At 41.0% G+C, this 25047-nt stretch overlaps 1 protein-coding gene across 1 annotated transcript in view; it reads right to left on the bottom strand.

Moving 5' to 3' along the window:
• Positions 1 to 25047, bottom strand: part of HAUS8 (HAUS augmin like complex subunit 8) — a 792482-nt gene that overhangs the window by 71526 nt on the left and 695909 nt on the right. The window lies entirely within an intron of this gene.

The following is a 25047-nucleotide window of genomic DNA, read 5'->3' as shown; positions in this document are numbered from 1 at the left end:
GTCAATTACAGTTGGTTTACATCCTGATCTCCATTTTCTAGCAATTGTTCTTCTGGCAGCCATTATCATTAAACTTAGTAAGGCCTTATTACAGTTAGGCAATTCAGATTTTATATCCAATCTCAAAAGAACCACTTCCTTAGTTACCAACATTTGTTCCCACAAAAATTCTGTCAAAATACTCTGCAAAGAATTTTTTTAAATCTGCAAGCTTGCTGTATTCCCAAAAAACATGTTTACCTTTCTCTTCCCTATCACATCTCCAGCATCTGCTACCCTGAGGAAGATTCCTCTACAGTCTACTTATAGTATAAAAACTCCAATGCAAACAATTCCATGTAAAAATTAGAAACCTTAAAGACTTTGTTGCACACTTGGGTGCCATACCGATTTTTTTCCATTGTTTCTTTGTAAACTGCATTTCCATTCTCTTTCCCAATCTTTTTTAACCTCCCCTGATTGATTCTTAAAGTCATTATGCTATATCCAATATGCCCTACTAATTGTCTTTTTTCAACAGTACCGTCTCTTCCAGAACCAACTAACAATTCTGCCAGAGTTGGTCTTTCATCCAACACTCGCCTATTTATTTCTCTTTGTTTATACTCTTATGTACTTATGTGATTGGAAAGGCAGTCTCTAACCTGCAGTCCAAACACCTGCTTAGGCTTATCTCCAGTGGCAGCTCGTGATATCGGACTGCAGTCCCCTCAGCTGTGAACCACAATGGTACAATCCAGCAATCCAATAACTTCTCAATAGAAAGTGAATCTGGACTGCTGCCTTACCAGTCTGGATTCAGGAAGAAGGCAACAGACTGCTAATGCCCCAGTAGTCTATGTGGTTAGCACTGCATAGACTGGAAGGGGATAGGACTGCAAGGTCAGCAGTCTTGGAACTTGGAACGTTCACAAGCAGGAAACCGGAAGTGTGCATTCCAGCACAAAAGCCACGAACACAGGCAAGCAGCAGCTTTGGACATATTTGCAGAGAGAAGCAGCTTTGCAGAATTAGTAGCAGAGATTGAGTGTATTTACAGAGCCAGCCAAGACTTTGGATTATCAAGTGCCAGCACGGACAATGCCGGTAAAGCTTCATTGCAGCTTGAACACAGACGAAGCAGCTTTGCATGTATTTGCAGTTAGCACGATCTAATGCAGAGTTTAACACCAGTAAGGTAAGTATTTGGGAATTTACAGAGTTTAGTAAGCACAATCTAATGCTGCAGAGATAGCAACCATTTAGTTAATGCCGGTAAGTGAATTGTGTGCAGAATTAGCGATCGCATGTCATTAATGAACACAAAGTATTTAGCAATTTGCAGAGTTTTAGGTGTGTGTGTGTGTGTGTGTGTGTGTGTGTGTGTGTGTGTGTGTGTGTATATATATATATATATATATATATATATATATATATACATACATATACATATATATATATATATATATATATATACACATATATATACATATATATATATAAAATGGCCCAGTTCATATCTGATGGTGGGTAGAGAGTACTTCAGACTTGAACCCTGTACCTTAGGGTCAGGTACGAAGAGCCTGAATTCCCTACCCACCACTCTGCAGATTTTTCCCTCATATTTTTCTTGTGTTCCTCATAAAACCTGTGGTTTCTTTCTGGAATGGATGTTTCATTCGATAAGTAGTTGTAGTTGCTGATGGTGTAGTGATAGCATTATTGCCTCACAGCTACAGGTTCTCTGGTTTGATTCTTGCCTGTGGTGTTTTCTGTGTGGAGTCTGCATGTTCTTCCTATGTTTGTATGGGTGTACTCTGGTGTCCTCCCATGTTACAAAGACAGGTGTATGCAATGTTTTCTCCCTGGGTCTCTGCTGAAAATTGCCCTTTGTTTCAAGTCAGACTTTTCTGGTTAACAAATGTTAAATAATGACAGACATTTGAATTTCAGACTTTATATTCTTCATAAAGTACATGGTAACACAAAACCTTTATTTTACCAATATTCTAAGTTTATAAGATGAATATTTGAAATTTGTCCCTATTTTTGGGACTGTATACCCCCATTATTGGCTTTGTCCAGGTTTTTTGTGCTAAGGTTGATAGCTATGGTGAGAACTGAATATGTTTGGGGGCTGTATTCCCCCATTATTGGCTTTGTTCAGGTGTTTTGTGCTAAGAGGTTGACAGCTATGGTAAGAACTGAATTCAATAAATAGTAGCCATTTAAGTTTCAGTCTTCCTCTCTTTAAGAAAACACCTGATTTGGCACAGTGGTATGTTGCTATGACTGTTTTGCACAAGGTCCTGGATTCAAGACATGGCAGCGAAATGTATGGTGGCAACACAGTATTTTATTCTAGCAATTTACCAAGATTATACAAGCAATGTTTAAAATGTGTCCCTGGTTTTTGGGCTCCCCCCCCAATACATTTTGGCTTTTTCTAGATTTCTTGTGCTGCTAAGTTGAGAGATACAGCTGAGTGTCTAGTAGACTGTACAAGGAGCTGAGAGCTACAGGAAAGAGAAGTCCAGTGCTGCTTATGCTGAATCTGCTTGCATTGTTAATAGCACAGCAGGTAATGTACTTGCTTTTGATGCAGAAGGCTGTGGGTTCTACTCCCACAGTATGTAGATGCATAGGGGGTGGATGCTGCAGTCCTTTTTGGCGAAGATACCTGGTAACTATGAACCTGTTATCAGTTTGCCATCCATCCCCTATTGCAATATTACTAGCTTATCTTTTTTTTTAATTTAACATAGGCAATTTATTCCTCAAGGGCAACATGTACTTTATTTGTAGATGAAACAATGAAATATAAAGTTGTTTGCTAGCAGCAACCTCATTAATTACAACTCTCTTTAATGTGGAATCATTTAGATGACTGACTTCTTCAGAAATTGTGCATATTTACTGATACTAGTGGATTGCAGAAGTTTGAGTAGACTTTTATGATGGAAATGTTCTGAATTGGGCAGTTTTGTCATTATTGGTGCATGCATTTTGTTTCATTGTTTACTGGAAAAATGTTCACAACAATAAATTAAAATACCGTCTAACAACTATACTGTATTATACAAGGAATATCATTTAATACAATCAGGAAGATGCATCAAAGAACACATGTATGTTTCGTGAGCAAGGGGCCTATGATTTGAAAACGGCCCAAACTTAAATCTGCCACTGGCAAAATATACTTTCTTTGAATGTGGGTTTTAATGCTGTTTTAAATGAATGTGAGTTTCAAGGGCAGAGATGTTTCAAAACTGACATCAAGCCTTGCTGGGCTCTTACACCTTACTACAACTAGTTCAGGCATATATTATTTGCTTGCTCTTATGTTAATATTTAAAAATCCTGGCAGGAATAACAGAGTTTTGTTTAAAATCCCTGGCATGAATTTATATTTTATTTGAAATAGTTATTTAATTCTTCTACTCCTAAATGTGTTAACCCTTCCGAGAGTTCTCTTCTCTAGTATATATTAGTTGTAGCAAAAAAATCTATAAAAGAAAAAAATAAAAACAGAATTTCCTTATTTCACATAACGTATCAATTTAATAACAACTCTATGTAAGAAAAATGTTGAATTTAAAATGAAAAAAGCTAATTAAATACAAACTCTAGTCTAAATTAGGTCTACTTACTGACCAAAACAAAAAACATTCTAAGAAAGGACTAACAATGCATCTAAACATATAACTATTAAATTGAATGTCATTTCTTATTAAATTTCTATTTTTGTACATATTTCATTCTTGAAGCCTACATTTGCTTAGACTATACTTCAATCGGTCTTTCTTATATCCTTAACATGTTTTCATTCTGTAAATAGTTACATTTCCCTCTGTTGTATATCATTTTGGATAACATTAAGAGTATTATAACTACCAACATTTATTCAAATCCATACTCTGTAAACATTTGCGTTACTGCTGCAGTATTTGCTTTGCATTATACTTGCATTTTAATAAAAATACATTAAAAAAGGGAAAGCTGAAGAATTGCAAAGCATTTATCCCACTGTTACTTACAAAGCGGGATCAACAGCTAGGGAAGTAAGAGAATCAGAGCACTGAACCTGGGAGAAAACAAAACTTAACCTCACTGCAGGGTCACTAAGGCCTTCTAAACTCTGTCTGGGCATCTTTAAGCATTAGCCTTCTAGGTTTCTCCATTTTAAAATGGAATTTATTTATTTTATTTTTGCTTTCTTAACTATTGGAAGAAGATTCTCATAAAGGATGACCCTTGGACTAAAGTCAGAATCTTTGGATAATCTCTGAAGGTCTTAACATTTCTGGTGCTAAGCAGCAAAATCTTCTTTTTGAAAAGAGCAAAATATTTATAAAAAAGTACTGTCTGTTTCTCACTCAGATAGATAAAGCACTGAAAGTGGCAATCCTTCTGTAGGGTCTTTCTCCCACATGCATAATTACTTTGATTTGTTCCAGGGATTTCATCAGTCTTGAAGATAACTTCTCAAATGTCACTAGAAAGTGTAAAGTATCAAGCATAATACAAATCAATGCAATACATAGATAACAGTCAAAAAAGTATTTACATACATTATGAAAAAGTCCCAACTCCACATCTATGAAAACAAGGGTAAAATCAACTTTATTAACTGCAAAACCTCTGACACCTCTGCTTTTTTCCTTAAATAGAGTATTTGTAAGACACACACACAAAATTAACTGTCTAAAACAATCAAACTATAATCAACAATTTCACATTTCTTACTAAAACAATTTAAATACATACAACATACTTAAATGTAACCTTATTTAAATAACAAAACTTGTGCACTGTATCCTAATATTTAATGCACCAAATAAATAATGAATATTAAACCCTAAAAGCACTTCACGCTGTAAAATGGCAGTAATTATAACATTTTTATTAAAGAAGAAATATATTTATCACTTATGACACAGGCAATCATAAACCATATTGAAATAATTTTAGTTGTAAACATTGTACATCATTTATAATCCATCTGGTCACTGTCAATCAAACATTACATAGCTCATTCAAATCCTGACTTCTTTTAAACCTCACTCCTCTTCTCTGTGTATTGTTTCCACAATCTCCATTTTTCTATGTAATTTATTCCTACCCTTTTCTAAAGATCCCATTCCCAGTTGTTTTACCTGCCACTATACTCACTAATTCTAGTACAAATGGTTTACACTTTGATTTCCATTTTCTAGTAATTGCTTTTTTGGCAGCCACCATAATTAGACTCAGCAAGCCCTTACTATGTCTAGACAATTCCAATTCTGTATCACAGCTCAAAAGAAAATATTTTCTTAATCATACCAATATGCTCACCCAGTGTTTCTGATAGTGTAGTCTGCAGGGAATTTTTAAAGTCTGCCAACTCATTACACTCCCAGAAAATATGTTCCCAGTTACGTCTTTCTTCCCCATCCCACCTCAAACATTTGATATCTACCTGAGGAAAAATTATTTGGAGTCTACTTGGGGTATAAAAATACCTATGTAAACACTTCCAAACAAATATTCTAAATCTTTTACACTTTGTTGCATATTTGAGAGACAAACATATATTCCCCATAGTTTCTTTGAGAATTGCTTATCCATTCTCTCTTCCCAAACCCTTTCTAAGCCCTTCTCATTGGTTCTTATAGTTATCATGTAATATTTTATATGCTCACTAGTTATTCCTTTTTAACAGCAGCTTCTGTTCTAGATTCTACTAAAAAACTACAGTATGGTTGCCACTGGTGCTGGTCCTTTGCTATGATCCCCCTAGTTCGTTCTCTTTGCCTATACTCTGGTATCAATCCTTCACAGGGAAGGCAGTCTCTAGCCTGCAGTCCAAATACAATCGTGGCTTCTTCCCATTCTATTACCTTTTCCTCTCTAATTATTTGCTCCCAATGCCTTAGTTCTTTTGGCAGTTTTCTTGAATAAATTCCAGCCCCTTCTTGCCTATTATCTGTATCCCTAATAGCAGCCATCCCTACAGGTAGGATCTTCTTTCTGCATTCGTGTGTTGGCTTAGTTCCTAGAATACTTTTTGCTACTTTATGAATATCAGATTCTGTATTGTTACTGTTATTCTCCTTTAGGATCTACATCCAAAATCTCAGTCTCTCCTTGTTTCTTGAGTCCCCCTCTATTTCATCATCCCTTTCCACTTTCAATTATATATTTCTGCTTATGCTATGTATAGGAGCCTTAACTGTGAAGCTCTGAAATATCCCTTCAAATTGGGTAATCCCAGACTGTCTTGTTTTGTTGGAAAAATCACCTTATCCCACTTGACTCTTGCTGCCCTCCGCTCCCAGACTAAGTGTTTCAGCTCTTTATTAATTGCTGTCCACAACTTCTCCTCTGGTTGATAAAAAATATGCCTGACCTGTGTCTAAAACTAAAGGGGCAAACTGTTTTAACTGCTTGCATCTTGCTATCCACACCCATAAAACATAGCTTCCAATTTCTCAGTTTTTGTGTTACATTTTGTTTGGTCTCTTACCATATATCTTTAGCTGCCACACCAGAATCCTTTTTAATCCATACTCTAAGTATGGCATTTTATCATGTCCCCATAAATATGGATATTGCTGAACCAATGTGTGTAAGGGGGTGCATAATTTACAGCTACTGCCTTTGTTTTAGCTTCAATAACTTTGCATACCCAAAAGAAGCAATTATAACAACTTTGGTCAAATTAAAGCCAATTTTAGACCAGCTAGGGAGTAGAAAAATCAATCTAGTTTTCAAACAGAATAGTGTCTTAGTAAACTATAGGGTCTAAAGAGAGCACAGAGATGAAACATCAGTTTTGCCATTGCAAGCCTAAGATAAACAACTATCACATTATAATCATTACCTCTTTTTATATCCCCTAAGTGCTCCTACAAAAGCCCCACTTTCACCTTTCACTTTGGTTTACATACCATGTGGTGTATAGCTATCGCACACAAAGCTTCACATGTGAACAAACAGTACTTCCCCATTTCTATCCACAGTCAGTATTTTGGAACATATCAAACACTACCGACAAAAACGTTTCCTACCTTCATACACTTTCTTTTGGTAAAGCAGACTACTAATCAATCTAGCTGGTATATTTCTTAAATGTTTACAGCAAAAGGTAACTTTGTAGGCATTACCGAAAGTAAAGAATCAAAAGATTTTTTGGGCACATTTTTTACTCATGGTCTCATGATCTTCAGCTTCCCTTCAACTTCCTGACAATTCATTCGCCATCACCACAGTGAGGGTCTTCCAGGAGGGGCCACCATTAAAGTAGCAACTGGGGATTTTGGGTTTTGGTGCCTTTCACGGTCTGCCTACCACATGTGCCAAGTGACACATGTCACTTGGAAGGGATGTGCAGTAAGCATCAGCACTGCATTGCACCTGAATTATGCAAGTTGCTGCCGTTAGCATGCCCCACTTATCCTGAGAAGGCGCCACATAACAGTTTGTATGGTCTGCATCAGGGGAAGTCTAGCCAATGAGAATGTGCACTCCTTCCCTCTCCAGGTTGGGTATATCCCACATCCCCTGCCTGGACAATCAAGTAGTGACCTGGGCTGTAAGCAGGGCTCTATCCCCTCTACTCCACCACTGCATGCTGCTAAAGACTCATAATGTAATAAAAAAACACCAATTACCTAGGATTAGATTCTTAAGAATGGTGAAGAAATCTGTAAATACTGTCGCAAAAAACTAGATCCTGTCATTCTCTATATGAAAAAAAACCTGTGTAGTCTTGAGGCTCAAACGTTTCCTTTTAATACCTGTAGTTCACCTTTATCGAGGTGCACAGACACCTTATAGAAGAAACAAAGTGGGCCTGTGAATGCACTACACATAGCCTTTTAACATTATGTTTCCCTAAAAAAAAACACTTTCTGTCTCCATTCAAAAAGACCATGAAGGTTAGCATTAAATTCCTTAAAGGCAGACACACACAATGGCCAATCATTTGTATTCTTCAACAAATATAAATGCATGCAAATATAACATCCTATAAAAAGTAAGTTTCTGCAGTTCTCCAACCTCTTCAAAAATATAATTCTGACTTAGTATGTCCTTAAGAGCCTGCCATGCTAATTAAATTACATTAAATGTGAATTTATTCTTTAAATACCTTTTGAAAGTCGATTGATCTTGCTTAATAAGAATGTCTTCAAGCATTTTAATAGTAAAATTATGCTTTTGCTGTGATAAACCTACTTTTCACCTTTGAATAAGGAAAATAAGACAGCCAACTTCAGGTTCAAGTTCATATTATTTATGGTGCATATGCCCCAAGTACTTTACAAGTTCATAGGTGTGTACTAGGCTAATGGCCCTGGAGTCTTTACAAGCCTAGCTCATCACTCAGGGAGTTAATAATAGAGACCAACTTGCAATAGCCTGCAAACTGACTGCAAACAGAGTCCCTTCGTGTTGGCCTGGACTTCAGTGAAGTAGACACTAAACAGGAGAGAACCAGGACCGATCCCTGTGGGACTCCACTCGTGACTGGTCGGCAATCTGACTTGGAGTAGGTACTTTCACACTGTGGGTTCTACCTGTGAGCCAATTTGCAACCCACCTAGTGATACAGGGGTTGATGCCAAGCTTTGTGAGCTTTTCTATGATTCCTGAGTGGGAAATGGTATCAAAAGCCTTGGCCAGATCAAGTTAGGCTATATGAACCACCTTGCCTTCATCCACAACTCTAGTGACTGTCTCAAAGAAGTCGACCAAGTTGAGCAGGCATGATCTCCCCTTAACAAAACCAAAGTATGTGGAATCCAGAGTTTGGAGATTCCCTATATCCTTGTTTATTAGGTCCATGATGATGCATTCCATAGCTTTGCATATCAGACTCATCAGGCTAATGGGGTGACAGTTCCCAGGGTCTGTAGTCTCTCCTCCATTGTGGAGAGGGATGACTGTAGCAGTGCGCCATTCAGTAGGGACAAAGCCTGAGGTGAGGCTGTGAGTGAACAGGGCACACAAATGAAGTGCCAGTTCACTCTGTAGTTCATGTAGAACACAGATAGGGATATTGTCAGGTCCCATCGAAGCTGTATTCTTGGCCTTGGACAGTGCTGTTTTAACCTGTGCAGTAATACTGGGTGCCTGGCAATCTACTGGTATTGTGACTGGTCCATTTGGGGGGGGGTAAAGTTGGCACTGAATCTGTCGGCCAGTATATTGGCAATATCTGTTGGCTTGGTATAGGAATTACCATTGCGCAGTAGCTCAGAGCAAATCTGGGTATTGCCGTGGAGATTCTTTACATAACTATAGAAGGCCTTGTGGTTGTCTTTACTATCTGCTGCAATTCTGTTTTCATAACTAGCTTTAGAGGATGTGATGAGGGATCTCAACTTTTTGTTGAGGCTGATAAGGGAGTTATTCCAGTCTTTGGACTTCACCTTATTCTGCATCAGTTTCCTCCTTCTGCTGTAGAGTTTAAGGGAGGGGACCACTAGATTGGCTTCCTTTTTCTTGGAGGACAGCAATCATTTGTGTATGATTTGGCGGTCATGTAACTGATCTCCATTTGCATGGGTGCCATGAAGTTAGCCAGCTCTGTTTTTAGGAGCCCAAAGTGAGCTTTGGAGAGGTTTTTCATGGTAGTTACCTTTGCGGAGAGGTGGGGGTGGGGTGGGAAGGATGTGGATTTACAAGGTGATTAGTTTGTGGTGGGATCTAACCAGGGAGGAGTTGACTATTGGTGTAGAGCAATGGTCGCCCATGTTAGTAATGATTAGTTCAAGGATGTTGCTACCTCTAGTGGGGGTAAGAATGAGCTGGACCAGGGCATTGGAATTAAGGAATTCCAGGAAACACTGGGCAAGTATATTGGTACACGAGTAGTTTTCCCAGTTAATGGAAAGGTAGATGAAGTCACCCAGTATGAGAGTGTTAGGTTGGACCCTAATATTCTCCAGGGTGCTTAGGAACATGGAGTGAGAGCCTTGGGACATGGTTGGGGACCTATAACAAGCTACGACCTGAATCGCTGTCTTACCCAATGTTAGCTGCACCTGAAGTATCTCAGATGCATTATGTTGGGCTACTAGTCTGGAGGTGTGCACATTCTTTATGAATATGGAAACACCTGCATCTGTCACCCCTGGGCTTCTGGATACTGGCCAAGGCTCTTGCCACTCCTACAGTGCCTTTTTTAGGCAGTGTTCCAAAGACCAAATTACCACCGTAACAGCTACAAACAAATGTAATCTGAGGTAATACTGCTCAATGCTAGAAGTCTAAATGTCAAAATGCACTCACTAGAAGCACTCCTTAAAATGGAGAACATCGACATTTGTGCTCTAACAGAGACCTGGTTCAAGGCAGAAGAAAGTACCCCTGCACTACCAGGCTATATCTCATTCCACATCTTCGGCCCCAGAACTTGGACCGAAGTTCCAAAGGCGGTGGTGTTGCCTTATTAATAAAGGATGCGCACACCTCCAGACTGGTAGCCCAACATAACACATCAGAGATACTTCAGGTGCAGCTAACATTGGTTAAGACAGTGATGCAGGTCGTGGCCTGCTATAAGTCCCCAACCATGTCCCAAGACTTGCACTCCATGTTCCTAAGCATCCTGGAGAATATTAGGGTCCAACCTAACACTCTCTTACTAGGCGACTTCAACTACCCCTCCATTAACTGGGTAAACTACGCATGTACCAATACACTTGCCCAACGTTTCCTGGAGTTCATTAATTCTAATGTCCTGGACCAGCTTGTTCTTACCCCCACTAGAGGTAGCAACATCCTTGACCTGGTCATTACTAACAAGGGCGACCGTTGCTCTACACCAATAGTCATCTCCTCCCTGGTTAGATCCGATCACAAACTAATCACCTTGGAAATCCACACCCTACACCCCCCCGCAAAGGTAACCACCATGAAAACCTTCTTCAAAGCTAACTTTGGGCTCCTAAAAACAGAGGTGGCTAACTTCATGGCACCCATGCAAATGGGGAATAGTTGCGTGACTGCAGAATCATACACCAATGTACTGTACAAACACGTACACAAATGCATGGATCTCGCCATACCCAATAGAACCAAGACGCTCTACTCCAAAAAAAGGAAGCCAATCTGGTGGTCCCCTGCCATAAACAAACTCTACAACAAAAGGAGGAAACTGATGCGGAATAAGGTGAAGTCCCAAGACTGGAAAAACTCTCTTATCAGCCTCAACAAAAAGATGAAGATACCTTATCAAATCCTCTAAAGCTACCTATGAAAACAGAATTGCAGCAGATAGTAAAGACAACCACAAGGCCTTCTATAGTTATGTAAAGAATCTCCACGGCAATACTCAGATTTGCTCTGAGCTACTGCACAATGGTACCACCTATACTGAGCCAACAGATATTGTCAGTATACTGGCCGACAGATTCAGTGCCAACTTTACCCCTCCCCTCCCAAAGGATCAATCATAATACCAGTAGATTGCCAGGCACCCAGTATTACTGCTGCACAGGTTAAAACAGCACTATCCAAGGCCAAGAATACAGCTTCTACAGGACCTGACAATACCCCTGGTTGTGTTCTACATGAACTACACAGTGAACTGTGACATCACCTGTGTGCCCTGTTCAATCACAGCCTCACCTCAAGCTTTGTCCCTACCGAATGGCGCACTGCTACAGTCATCCCTCTCCACAAAGAAGGTGAGACTACAGACCCTGGGAACTATCACCCCATTAGCCTGATGAGTCTGATATGCAATGCTATGGAATGCGTCATCATGGCCCTAATAAACAAGGATATAGGGAATCTCCAAACTCTGGATTCCACACACTTTGGTTTTGTTAAGGGGAGATCACGCCTGCTCAACTTGGTTGACTTCTTTGAGACAGTCACTAGAGCTGTGGATGAAGGCAAGATGGTCCATATAGCCTACCTTGATCTGGCCAAGGCTTTTGATACCATTTCCCACTCAGGAATCATAGAAAAACTCACAAAGCTTGGCATCAACCCATGTATCATTAGGTGGGTTGCAAACTGGCTCACAGACAGAACCCACGGTGTGAAAGTAGCTGACTCTAAGTCAGACTGCCGACTAGTCATGAGTGGAGTCCCAGAGGGTTCGGTCCTGGGTCCTCTCCTGTTTGGTATCTACTTGTTTGAAGTCCAGGCCAACACGAAGGGACTCTGGCTGACAAAGTTTGCAGATGATTGCAAGCTGGGAGCTATTATTAACTCCCCAAGTGATGCTGACATCCTACAAAATGGCTTCACTGAGACCAACGACTAGTGTCAGAACCATGGCCTTAAGTTCAATGCCAAAAAATGTCATCATCCCCTTTGGGAAAAACTTGGTTCCCATGAATTACCACACGGATGGTAGTCCACTGAACACAGAAGGCATTATAAGAGATCTGGGAACACAGGTTGACAGCAACCTCTCTTTTGCTCACCACCTTGTCACTGTGGTCAGAAAGTCCTTCTATGTGGCACATCTCATTACTAAGGGTTTTGCATCCAGGAAGAAAGAGGTTATTGTCTCCCTCTATTCTTCTCTTATTAGACCAATCATCGAGTACAATGCCCCATTTGGCATGTACTTCATTTGACACCTGCAACAACTGGAGAGGCTGCAAAAGTACCTCACAAAGAGAATCCTAGGCCTTAAACACTTGTCCTATATGGACAGACTCAAAAAACTCCAACTATTCTCTACCTCATATCGGCTACTTAGAGGCCATCTCTGCTTGACTTACAAAGCCAGGACTGACCCAGCTCTATTAGAAATGCTACATCTAAATAAATCCCAATCCCTCTGCATCACACGTTCCAGAGACCTCAACCTCATTACCACAATTAACAGAACATGCTGGAGGGACAGGTTCATAACCCAGAGACTGCCCATGCTATGGAACAGACTTCCCATACATGTCAAGCAGAGCACCTCGCTGACCCTCTTCAAGAGAAATCTTGATGAGTGGATGGGAAACAGAAAATTCACCCCCGGGGATAACTCCAGTGGCTCTACTCGACAGAGGCACTGGGAACTAAGGTCGGGTGGCACTATGCCAGGGTAATGTTATGGCTAGGGTTGAAAAGGTCCCAAGGCCATTAGTCTGGTACACACCTATGAACCTATAATATACAATTTTCTCTTTGCAGGCTTTCTTGCCTCCATTAGTACCTGCTGCATGTCCTCAGTAAATAGGTGCCTGAAGAGAATTAAAGACTCTCTCATCCAGGCAGTCATTTGAAGCTGATTGGGACTGGGGTGTATCAAACATCCCTGATCTTGTGTGAGTAGATCCAGACTTCAAGGAAACTTGTGGTAATTGCCCCTGGCCATTTCCAAAAGAAGGGAGAACTACTATTGCCTGGGCCACAAAGGGAGTCACCACAATGATCTTTAGGGATTCCTTCCGTATCTTCAAAAGTATTCTGGATATCAGTGGAAAGGGTAGAAAAGCATACTGGAACATTACTGTCCAAGGAAAAGAAAAGGCCTTCTTGTGTGGAGTCCTTGAACAGAATCTTGCCAGCTAATTACTTAGAGAGGAAGCAAATAGGTCTACTAGAGGAACTGCCCACAGATGGATCAAATCTTGGAAGACCCCTCCCCCATCTAGTTTTCTTATGTGAGGGTCTGCTCTGTCCTGCTCAGCTTGTCTGCCACACAATATTGTTCCGAAGGCATGAATGATTCCTATAGACTAAGACTGTACTGTATAGCTATATCCCAAGGTAACAATGCTACTCTGCTAGGAGGCATGGCCTGGTTACCCCTTAACTTGAAGAGGTCTTGGGGACCAGAGATGGTTCAGAGAGTTGAATGTCTTCATCAGGGCAAGCATCTATTTTATATTTATGTGTTTGCACCTGTCCTAGGAGTTCTACACACCTTGCACTGTTATCCCTCCTGATCATCTCCCCATGCAAAATGTGAGGCATCTATGATGACTGAATGCTTTGGAACATGAAAAGAGAAGGGGAGAACCAAATTTAGGGATGATTGCTCTCGCCACAAGTAATTTTTCTACTGACAAACTCCAGGACTGAGATTTTAAAGACAACTGATGTTGATGCTGGGGCCAAAGAGACTTCAGATTCCATTGTCTCTCTCTCTCATGTGAAGTCTTGCCAGGGTTATCATGAGAATCATACATGACAAGAGAACCATAATCCTGAGGTACTCCCTTAGAGTGACCAAAGTTTGAGTAAAAAAAACCTTAGAAATAGATCTAGATGACAAATCTATTTTTTTTTTTCCTGTGGAAGAACAGGTTTTTGAACTGAGGTGCCAGCTGTCACCCCAAGAACACAATCCTATGTGAAGGGGTCCAAAAAGGACCTTTGAATGCTGTCTTGAAATCCCAGCTTGTGTAAAAGCTCTTTACCCAAGTAAGAGATTTATGACACTGAAAAAGTCTATACAAAGATAAACAAGTCATCTAAATATGGAAAAAAGAAAAAGGATACCCTGAAACCTGCAAAGAGCTACAAATTGAGATAAACACTTTGTGAGCATTCTTGGTCCAGTGGATAATCCACAGCATAAAGGCAGGTAAGTGAGAATGTGATCCAGACACAGAGCCTTATGAAACGCTGAAGTCTGTGTGAAAAGGAATGTGATGACAAGCATCTTTTAAAAGTACTATTGCCAGGAAGCTTGAATGAGGAGGAAGAGCTTACAGATTGTGAAGTGGTATCATTTTGAGTTTAGGCACTATCACAAACAGGTCTACAAAGTGATATTACTGACAAATAGTAGAAACTAGTAGTCACAGCAGCAGGAAATGAGTACCAAATCCCATGGAACTATCAGATGAAGCAGTTAAACAGTACACCAAAGGTAAATCCACACTGGCCTCTGGTAGCCACCTACCCTCATCTTGGAAAAGCACCAGCACTGTAGCCATAAACATAACCCAAACACATTTTCCAAGTAACATATTTATGAAAATTAAATTACTTTCCCCATTCACCATATACTATGCAGCATAAATCCCTAAATGCAAAAAGTCACTGTCAACATCTGAAGAAGTGTCACCATCAATTTGCTCAAACCAGCTACACTCCATTCCCAGTGCAAAAAGCAACCTTAATACAATTTTAAAAATGTCAGCAGCTATCTCAAAAAAAATGATGGTGCAGAAACAAAATGTGCTCCTTTCTGTAACCCAGAGATTGCATGGCTGCTTAAAGCAAGGTTGGACAATTTTACAATATTCAAGTTCTCCTGGAGCCTTGCAGCAGGTATATATTTTCCACAACATCTGGGTTCCCCCTTTGACGATGTGGCAGCAGACTGGACTCTGGTGCTGAATCAGATATATCTAATAAGGAATGGTGCTCCACAGAAGTACTGTGGAAAAGGCTTTAAATAGTACAGTTGTGTACACTTACCATAAATGTAGATGTTCGAGTTTATTCACTGTTGCAGTCATCACCTATGGGTTATCCCTGCTGGGTAGCCCTCGGCCAGCCAGAATACCAGAGTCAAGTCTTTTCTACATCGGCTGGTGTCGTTTGTAGTCTGACTTCAGGTCGTCAGTGCTATAAAGGAGGGCAGCTGACGCCATTACATCAGTTTTTCTTGCCCAAACCAGTGTGAGTCCCTATATAAGGAAATTTGCAGTCATCACCTGTTGGAAGATTCCTAAAGTTGAGGTAAAGGTGGTAGGATGCAGTAGAGTCTTATAAGTGGGCTAGCATGCCCTGCAAGACTGCAGAGGCAAAGCCAGCTCTCGCTTTGGAAAAAAGAAGAAGATGGTAGTTCTTGGTGAAGGTGTGGACAGAGGTCCAAGTGGCAGCTTCTAGAATGTCCCTAGTAGGGACTCCTCTTAGTAATGTTGTGGAAGTAGAGGCTGCCATAGTGGAAAGGGTTCTTATGCACTTAGGAGGGGCTTTTCCATGCAAGCTGTAGCAAAGATGGATACAGTGTGATATCTATTTAGAAATGGTCTGTTTGGAAATAGGCTTCCCCTTTGCTCCAATGGCGAAGCTTACCAAGAGTTGATTTGTCTTCCTGATGGACTTGGTCCTGTCCAGGTAATATCTTAACTGCCTATGCACATCCAAGGAGTGCAAAATCCCCCCCCCCCCCGTTCTGAGGATTAGGAAAGAAAGTGGGTAGATGTATAGCGTGATTAAGGGTCACATGTAATACCACCTTAGGCATGAAGGAGGGGTTAGGTCCTGAGGGATACTTTGTTAGCATGGAAAATAATGAATGGCTCAATAGCCATGAGAGCTTGTAGTTCCGAAACCCCTTCTGGCTGAAGAAATAGCCAGAAAGAAGGCAGTTTTCCATGAAAGGAACTTGAGCTCTGCTGAAACAGCAGGTTCAATTGGAGGTAAAGTTAGCTTTTCTAAAACATAGTTCAAGTCCCAGGCCAGAGCGGGCACCCTTCTGGGCGGCCTGATATTAGAGACCCCCCTAAGGAATTGCTTAATCTAGGGGTGAGAGAACAAAGGTTGCTCCATCTGGGAGTGAACAGAAATGGCTGAAGCATAAATCTTAATAGAGGAGAAGGAGAGGCCTTTTCCCAGTAGATCCGCTAGATAGTCCAGGATAAGAGGAATGGACAGCTGCGAGGTATTTGTTCCTTTTGCTAGGCACAAGGCATTGTATCTTTTCCACTTATCTGAGTAAGATTTTCTGGTCCTAGGCCTCCTGGCTTCTTTGGTAATATCTAGGACCTGTTTGCTTAGTGTAGAGCTGTCATCTGTCCCTGAGGTATCAGCCATGCTGAACGTTTGAGAGTAGCCCGGTTGGGGTGCAGCATTTCCCTTGCCTCTTGAGTCAGACAATTTGAAATCAGGGGTAGTAGCCTGGGAGGTTCTAGTGACAGGTTGCGAAGCAGGGGGTACAAATATTGCCTGGACTAGTCTGGGGCAATGAGAATGGCCCTTGGTCTTTCCTCCCTTATTTTGATCAGAACCTTTGGGATGAGAGGCAGGGGAGGGAAGGCATAAACAAATAGATTATCCCAGTGGAAAGTCAGGGCATCCACTAGGGTGAAACTCTCTGCTGCAAAATTTTGGCAGCTGGTGATTGTTTGATGAGGTGAACAGATCCAACTGAGGAGTCCTGCAGGTCTATATGACCTGCAGGAAGGCCTCGCTGTGGAGCTTCAATTTTTAAGGGTCTAGGAAGTTTCTGCTTAGGTGGCTTGCCAGGGCATTGTTGACCCCTTGGTAGATTCTGGGCTCTCAAGTGTATGCCTATGTCACTGGCTGTCGGCCAGAGAGACATTGCTAGTCTGCAGAGGGGTAAGACTGTGTTCCTCCCTGCTTGTTGATGTACCACATAACTGTAGTGTTGTCTGTCTTCACAGGGAGCACCCCCGGGGTTAGGTATGAGCGGAAGGCTGTTAGAGCCTTGTGTACTGCCATCATTTCTTTCTGTTTGATGAGCAGTGGAAGTTGTTGGGGATCCCAGGTCCCCTGAATGCACCTTAGGTGTAGGTGAGCACCCCAGGCAAAGTCTAAGGCATCTGTGGTAATGGTCTGCCCTTGTGGGGGTAAGATGAAGGGTAGGGCCCTTGTTCTGGCAGCAGGCTCCTGCCCAACAGAGGAACTCGGTCCTTATGCAGGGTATGAGTGGAAGAGAGGTCTCGAGGGATTGAGAGTGTTGGCACAAAGGTTTTTCAGGTACCAGTGAATTTTTCTCATGTGGAGCCTGGCCAGGGGTATCAGGATTATGCAGGATGCCATGTAACCCAGTGTCTGCAAGAATTTCCTTGCTGTGAGGTGTTTCCTGGTAGTCAGCTGAGTGAAATAGAGAGGCAGGAAGGTCTGCTTCTCCAGTGATATGATGGCCATTTGGGAGGCAGTGTCTAGGAGAGCTCCCAAGAAGATGATCTTCCTGGAGGGAACAAGGTTTGACTTTTTCTCATTGATGGTGAAACCTAGGGAAGTTAGTAAGATCCTTACAAAGAGGAGGCCCTGTAGGAGTTTCTCCTTGTTGTCTGCCTGGATGAGGCAGTCATCCAGATAAGAGGAGATCTTGATATTTCTTTGCTTGCAAAAGGCAATGGCAAGGGCCAAACACTTCGTGAAGACCCTGGAAGCTGTAGATAAGCAAAAGGATAGCGCAGAGAACTGAAAGTGTTGTGATCCTGCTCTAAAGCGTAGGAATTTTCTGCAGGATTCCCTTATGGGTATGTGAAGATAGGCATCCTTTAGGTCTAGGGTGCCTATCCAGGCGTCTTTGTTCAGCATAGGTAACAGCTTTTGTAGAGTAAGCATCTTGAATTTTGGTATTACCAGGTAAGTATTTAGGATAGAGAGGTCCAGAATGGGGTGTCATGTGCCCTCTTTTCTTGGTACCAAGAATAGTCTGGAATAAAATCCTTTGCCTGTTTGGTCTTGAGGAACTGTTTCTACTGTCCCCTGAGTTTTTGTACTTGATTTAGTGCTTCTGCCCACTGACTTGGAGGTAGGTCTGGGTATCCCCTTTAAGGTGGGATTTCATAGAAAGAAAATTTGTATCCCTGGAAAATTATGTTTAGGACCCATTCATCCTGAGTTATGGACAGCTAGTTTTGTTTGTAAAGGGATAGCCTTCCTCCTAACCTGAGAGGGGTGGGAGAGGAGCAGAGAGTGGGAAGTGAGTCACTGAGAGTTTTTATTGTATTGGGTGTGCTTAGCACTCCCTGTTTTGGGAGTGTAAGTGGCCCACTGTTTTGTCCTTTGTTGTCCTTGGGTTTGCACCTAGGTGGTCTGTCCCTTCGAGACTTACTTTGCATAGGCCTATTCTGTGCAAGAAAGGACCAGTGCTTGGTGGGGAAGTTCCTGCTAAACATGGGGGGTTGTACCTGGAAAAAATCATTGTACTGTCTGCATATATTTTGCTTTTTCTTCCAACTATTTAAACATCTCTTTTGTTTTAACTCTAAACAGGCGATCCTTGTCCAGAGGAACATCCAGTAGTTTAGATTTGACATGATCAGGCAGTGGCTGTTCTTTCAGCCATGCATGCCTCCTAATGACTGACCTTGCAACACCTGCCCTGCTAGAAGCTTCTAGGCCATCATATCCACAGTGCAAGGAATGCTTAATCACGTGATTACTAGAGTGCAGTAAATCTGCTAACTCTTTAAAAAAGGCAGTGTCAGGAAGGGCTGCAAATTTTTGTTTAAAGAGTTGAAAAATATGCTGTTGATATTTCAGCATGTGGAATTGACAGTTTAATGCTCTCATAGCGAAAGTTGCAGAGGTATAAACTTTTATTTGAGGGAACAGGAATCTTTACTGAACTGTTCTTAGCCCCTTGGGGCCCCTGAGTAATGACTTCTGGGTCTTCCACAGGATTTTTGTACAGGTACTCTGCAGTACCTGTCAGGTTTTCTAGGGGCAGGGAGAAGAGCATCAGGATTAAGGCTAGATTCATTAAAAACCTCTTCCACCATCTCTAGGATAGGAGGGATGGCTAAGGGCCTGTGCTGGGTTAGGTCTAGAAATTGTCTTAATCTCTTCTTAGACTGTGGGTATTCCTGAGTTTCCTAGTGGAAGTGTTCCCTGACAGCATGCAGGGCTTCCCCAAAAGAGAGGTCCTCGGGGGTGGGGGGGGTGGGTAGAAGGCATAGATTCTTCTGCATTAGAATCCTCAAAAGCAGTCATTGGATGTTGTTCCTCATCATACTCAGAATAATCAGATTCATCTGAGTCATTGTCTGTCAGTATTTCAGGGGAGGTAACCCTTTTTTTGTTTAGAAGGAGTAGGTTGGCTTCCCCTAATAAGACTGATAAGGTCTTCTGCCATTTTTAGCAGTTGAGACTGCGGCAGTGGCGTCAGAGTAAGATGGCGTCCAGAGAATGTCTTCTTCTGAGTGGCCTTGCTTCTGGACCTAAGAAAATCCATCGGTCTGAGTTTAATGGTATTCGAAGGTGAAGGTGCTGATTTCAGTGTTGAATCGGTTGTGTGAGAGACCTCCTCTGAAGCCGGTGCCTGAGTCGCAGCTCTGGACCCAACTGAGGCGGAGACAACTGAAGGATCAGAAGATGAAGAAGACCTCGGCGGCATACCTGACTCCTAAAGGGTCTTGGCAGTGGCCTGCGAAGGTAACGAATTGAGCATCAGGGGGTGCGAAGGCGCCTCACTGAATTCCGGAGAACTGACGACTTATTTCAAAGTTGTGCCGTTGGATGGTTTAAAGTTTGTGGGGTCTGTCCCTTTCTTTATCTTTACAATTTTTGGGAATATCCACAGCCTGCTGACTGACTGATGCCATAACGAAATACGAGGAAGGAGTACGAAAATATCTAGCTACATAACCTGCTCTACGGCGAATGGTTCTCGAGTTAAAGACAGCACAGAAATGACAACTGGGGATGTCGTGGTCTGGGCCTAAACAAGTGATGCACAAGGAATGGAAGTCTCAGTGTGGTATTTGCTTTCCACAGCAGGCACAGTTGTTAACTTTTTCAGACATCGATTAGTGCAAGAAAAAGGTCCCCAATGGGGTACTTCGCTTTAGTCGTTTTCAGCTTCAATTTTGGACTCTGGGAACAACCAACCGGCACACACGCAATCTGCTTCTGGCTCCATGGCATGAAAGACTGATGTACTGGCGTCGGCTGCCCTCCTTTATAGCACTGACGACCTGACGTCAGTCTACAACCGACAGCAGCCGACACAGAAAATACTTGACTCTGGTATTCTGGCCGGCTGAGGGCTACCCAGCAGGGATAACCCACAGGTGATGACTGCAACATTGAAACACGAAGAACATCATACACTTTCACTTAGCTGATTATGAATAAGACTCACAAATGAACCAATACCTCTTCTAACCATGCAGCAGCTCCACTTTTTCCCATACAGTTTGGAGCACTGCTATAGAAAGAAGAAACTTTTCTCATAATTTACTATATCTTTCTCCAATTTACCTTATTTCTAAATAAAGACATCATTTGCCCACAAGTCTAGCTTGTGACAAATCCCTTTCACTGTCTCCCTGTAAAAGTCTTTATAAACGTTCTACTGATAGAGATCTATAATTTCATTATCATTCCAGATGGTGTCTCACATGCTCTCTTGTTTCTTTCTTCTGTTATATATAGTCAGGTATGCTTGCTTTCATATACTCGTCAAAGCTAAAAATCCTACAAACCAGGTGTTAAGTACTTAATAAAGCCGTTTCCATTGCTATATTTTCAAATACATGGATCGCTAATAGTCACTAAAAAACAAAACGTCTCATACTGTGTGCTTTCTACTCCGGAGGGAATCTGGATGAGACTAAAAGAAAGACTCTTATGGCAAACCAGAACTGGAGATGATGCAGGCTGTTCTTCCTTTTCTACCCAGGACCTTATTGATGCCCTTGGCATAGACAGAAGACCAGCCCTTTTCTGCAAAGTCTAAAACTCTGGATGTCTGTTCAGCTGTGTAGACGCTTACCTGTGTCTAAGTCCCATCCATTACAAATCAAACTGTAGCAGCGATCCTTATGACAATCATGCTTACTCCAGCATCAACATAATGCAGTCCTTAGTCAAAAAGATTGCTTTATCTAAATCACATTGAAAGATTCAGCAATTCTCCATGCTGTCATTAACAGTGCATATTACAGTATTATCATACATACGATTCTTAGTATGTTTATAAGCAAGTAATACAGACAAAGGAACAAACTCAATTTTGTTTAAAAGGGGCTGACTTTAAACTGATAAAAGCCATTTAAGTAAAAATGTGTTTTCACTAAAGTCAGTAATAATTATTGCGTTACGATACCATAACACCAATTAAAATGCAGGATACTTAATGAATGCATATAAAAAATAAGGAGCTATTTCTGAATCAGGTTTAACAAATGCATGAAGACACTCAACAGTTGCACAGGCAATGGACTGAAAACTAAAAGCATCTGCAGCATATTCCTGTTGTGTCATACTGTTTACAAATGAGCACTGGAAATCTTGGCCTGTTTGCAAGATAAAATGCTTCTTTTTTTTTTTTTGCTCAAATATTTTTATTTAAATTCATTAAAGTATTATAACAATAAAATAAAAATTTTAGAACATAATAAAAACACAATAACTATTTACAATATATAGACAGGCCTGAAATAGTCTATGAAATATTTCCAATTAAGTAAAAACAATTGTTTATAAAAACAAAAATAACCTTAGAAAGAGTTAAGAGTCCATTTGAAAAGTCTCAATGAGAGATGTAGGTTTTGTAAAACCGAATTGGAAACAGTCACACACCTTGTTGCTGGTTGTGACATACTAATGGTAGAAGGACTGTATAGTGAAAGGCGTAATAATGTGGTAAGACTGTTGCACTAGGGATTGTGCAAACATTATGGTAGTGAAGTGGCTGAAAAACACTGGAAATATGAGCCACAAAGGATCATGGAAAATGATGAAGTTTATATCACATGGGATCACCCATTACCAATAGTTCAAAAGATAGATGCTAGAAAACTGGATATAGTGGTCCATAAAAAGAAGACAAAAGTGGCATTGATAATTGAAATCACCACACCAAGTGACTACAGTGTTTTGTGTACAGAGAGACACAAAGTCATAAAATATCAGGATCTGCAGGCAGAAACAAGAGCAATGTGGAGGAAAGATACCCAGACAGTTCCAATAGTGGTAGCAACGGGTCTTATAAAAAAGAATCTACAATCATATTTAGATATGTTACCAAATCTATGTAATCCCGTACGAATTGCAGATGGAGTCATTACTGGGCACACTGCGGGTGCTGCAAAGAGCACCTCTGGCTGACATCGAAGATTGAAACAATACTAATTTCATGAACTTTAATTGTACTTCTGACATAGGGATGGGGTCCATTCCTGTCATGGTATTAGAAACCCCAAAAAATTGGAGGAATTAAAAAAAGGAGATATGAAAAGTACAGTTTTGTACCTACCATAAATGTAGATGTCCGAACTGGATAGCATCTGCAGTCATAACAACTCAGTGTTTCTTGCCCCAGATGCCAGTAGCCCTCTTGCAGGCTAAAATTTGGATAGATGCCAATGTTTGTATGTACATATACACAAACAAAGACTCCCCAACAGCTAGCTATTAGAAGGGTAAACAGAGGAGGATAAAAATAGATTATGGTGTGTTTAGGATGATCTGGAATATAGAGGCAAATTATAATGCTTGGCAAATGTATGCACGGAGGTCTTATGTTCTGTGGAATTGGTTTTCCATGGAAGGAGTAACAGAATCGAATGCAATTTCCTATCCATTTGAGATTGTCTGTTTAATGTAGGATTAGTCCTCATGGACACTCTATCTTGGTGGAAGATTATGGTAATGGTGGTTTCCTTGGAGGTTTTACATTCTTGATTCCTCTGAGGAATTGCCTGAAAAACAGGTGTATCAAAGCTGTATTCTGCTGAAATAGCTGATGCATGTATCTTGATGGAGGATGACAAACCTTTTCCATTTTCCAGCATAGTTCCTTCTTGTTGAAGGTCAGAATAATGTCTTTAACTCTTTGGGAAAGTTCTGGAATAGCTGCTGTTATGTGATGTTCCATGCAGTCAGGGTACCAGTGTTGTCTTGGCCAGTTTGGAGCTATTTTGAGCTGGTGATTGAGAGGTGATGTTTGAGATGGTCTTGAAGATGTGTACAAATATTGCCTGTAACTGGATGTTGGAATTAGTGGGATTTCTGTTTCTAGACTGTGTCTGTGTTGGGACCATAAATTATGTAGTCTGGCAAATGGAACCAAGATTATGCAGAATGTCCTTGTTTGGGATGGTATCAGGTCAGCATTTTGAATTTTGGGACAATGATGTATGTATTTAAGGTTGTCCTTTGTTATGTAGTGCCAGTTCTTTGAGAATGTTAAGTCACTGTGGTTGTGTTGATGTAGTGGCAGTGGCTGTGTCTGTGTATCACTGTGCCTGTCATGGCTGATCAACCTGTTGTATGTTATTTACCATCTCTAATACATATTTTTTAGTTAACTGATCCAGCATAAACTCTTGGTATTGTATCAAACATCATTGAAAGCATCATCCACCACGAGTCTGAAAATCCTGTTGCTGCCATTGGAACTGTTCTCGCATGGCATGCAAGGTTTCCCCAAAGGAGAATTCTTCTGGTGGGGAAGCAGCTGAGATGGATTCTTCAGCATCAGAATCTTCAAAATTGGAGAAGGGAGCCTCTGGCTGGTCAGTTATGTCTGATTCATCAGCAGAATCATCAGAGGACACTGGCTCGGGGCTCTGCCCTAGGTCTCTTCTCTGGGGCTGAGAGGCCCTGTCTGGGTGAGATTGAGATCCTCTAATTAAAGAAATTAAATCTTCTGCCAAAGTTAGCATTTGAGAACTAGAAGAGGGCCTGGATGTGGGTGGTTAACAGGCACTGTTTTAGTAGTCTTGGCTGCTTTGGATGGTGTCTGATAAGTCAACCACCGTAGTGGATAAAATTTGTGAAGTCGGGAATAGGTTGAGCTGTACGAGGATCCGACGGCATAATGTATGCAAAATCAGAACCGAAAACTGTTCTGGGCTGGGCCTAAACAAGGCAGACAGTAAGAGTGGAAATCTTTATGAGGTATTTGTTTCCCACAGTTTAAACAATTGTTAACTTTTTCTGACATCGGCTGAGGCAAGAAAGAGTCCCCAACGGGTACTTAGCTTTAGAAGTCTTCAGCTTCTGCTTAGAAAGACTGATGATGCCTTTATACCACCAACAGTGACGACAGGACAACCCACTTGTTATGACTGCAGATGCATCCATGAAGGACATCCTTTATTCCAAGGATTGTTGATGAAGTTATTTGGATAAATTCTGAGTTCTTTTGTTCTGGTTTCTTTAGATATCAAAACAAAGCCAGGAAATCTTCAATATTTGGAGAGGTAACAGAATTCCACTTTTTAGTGATACATTTTCTAGCTACAACTAAAATTGTCCATAACAGATATGAATTAATTTTATTAATGGTAAAACCTTCATGCACACTAAAAAAAAAGATTGCTTTGGTTAATGAAAACTAATCTGAAAATAAGGCTTTAAGAAAATCAACAATATTTTCCCAGAATTGCCTTAAGTTGGGACATTCATAAAAATATGAAACCAATCTGTTTTACGAGATTTTAAACATCTCCA

This window comes from Protopterus annectens, chromosome 13.part0, assembly GCF_019279795.1.
Source record: "Protopterus annectens isolate FY-2018-M chromosome 13.part0, PAN1.0, whole genome shotgun sequence".
Lineage (NCBI taxonomy): Eukaryota > Metazoa > Chordata > Ceratodontiformes > Protopteridae > Protopterus > Protopterus annectens.
The sequence above is the reverse complement of the archived record's forward strand: the minus strand, read 5'-3'. Positions and strand labels throughout refer to the sequence as shown.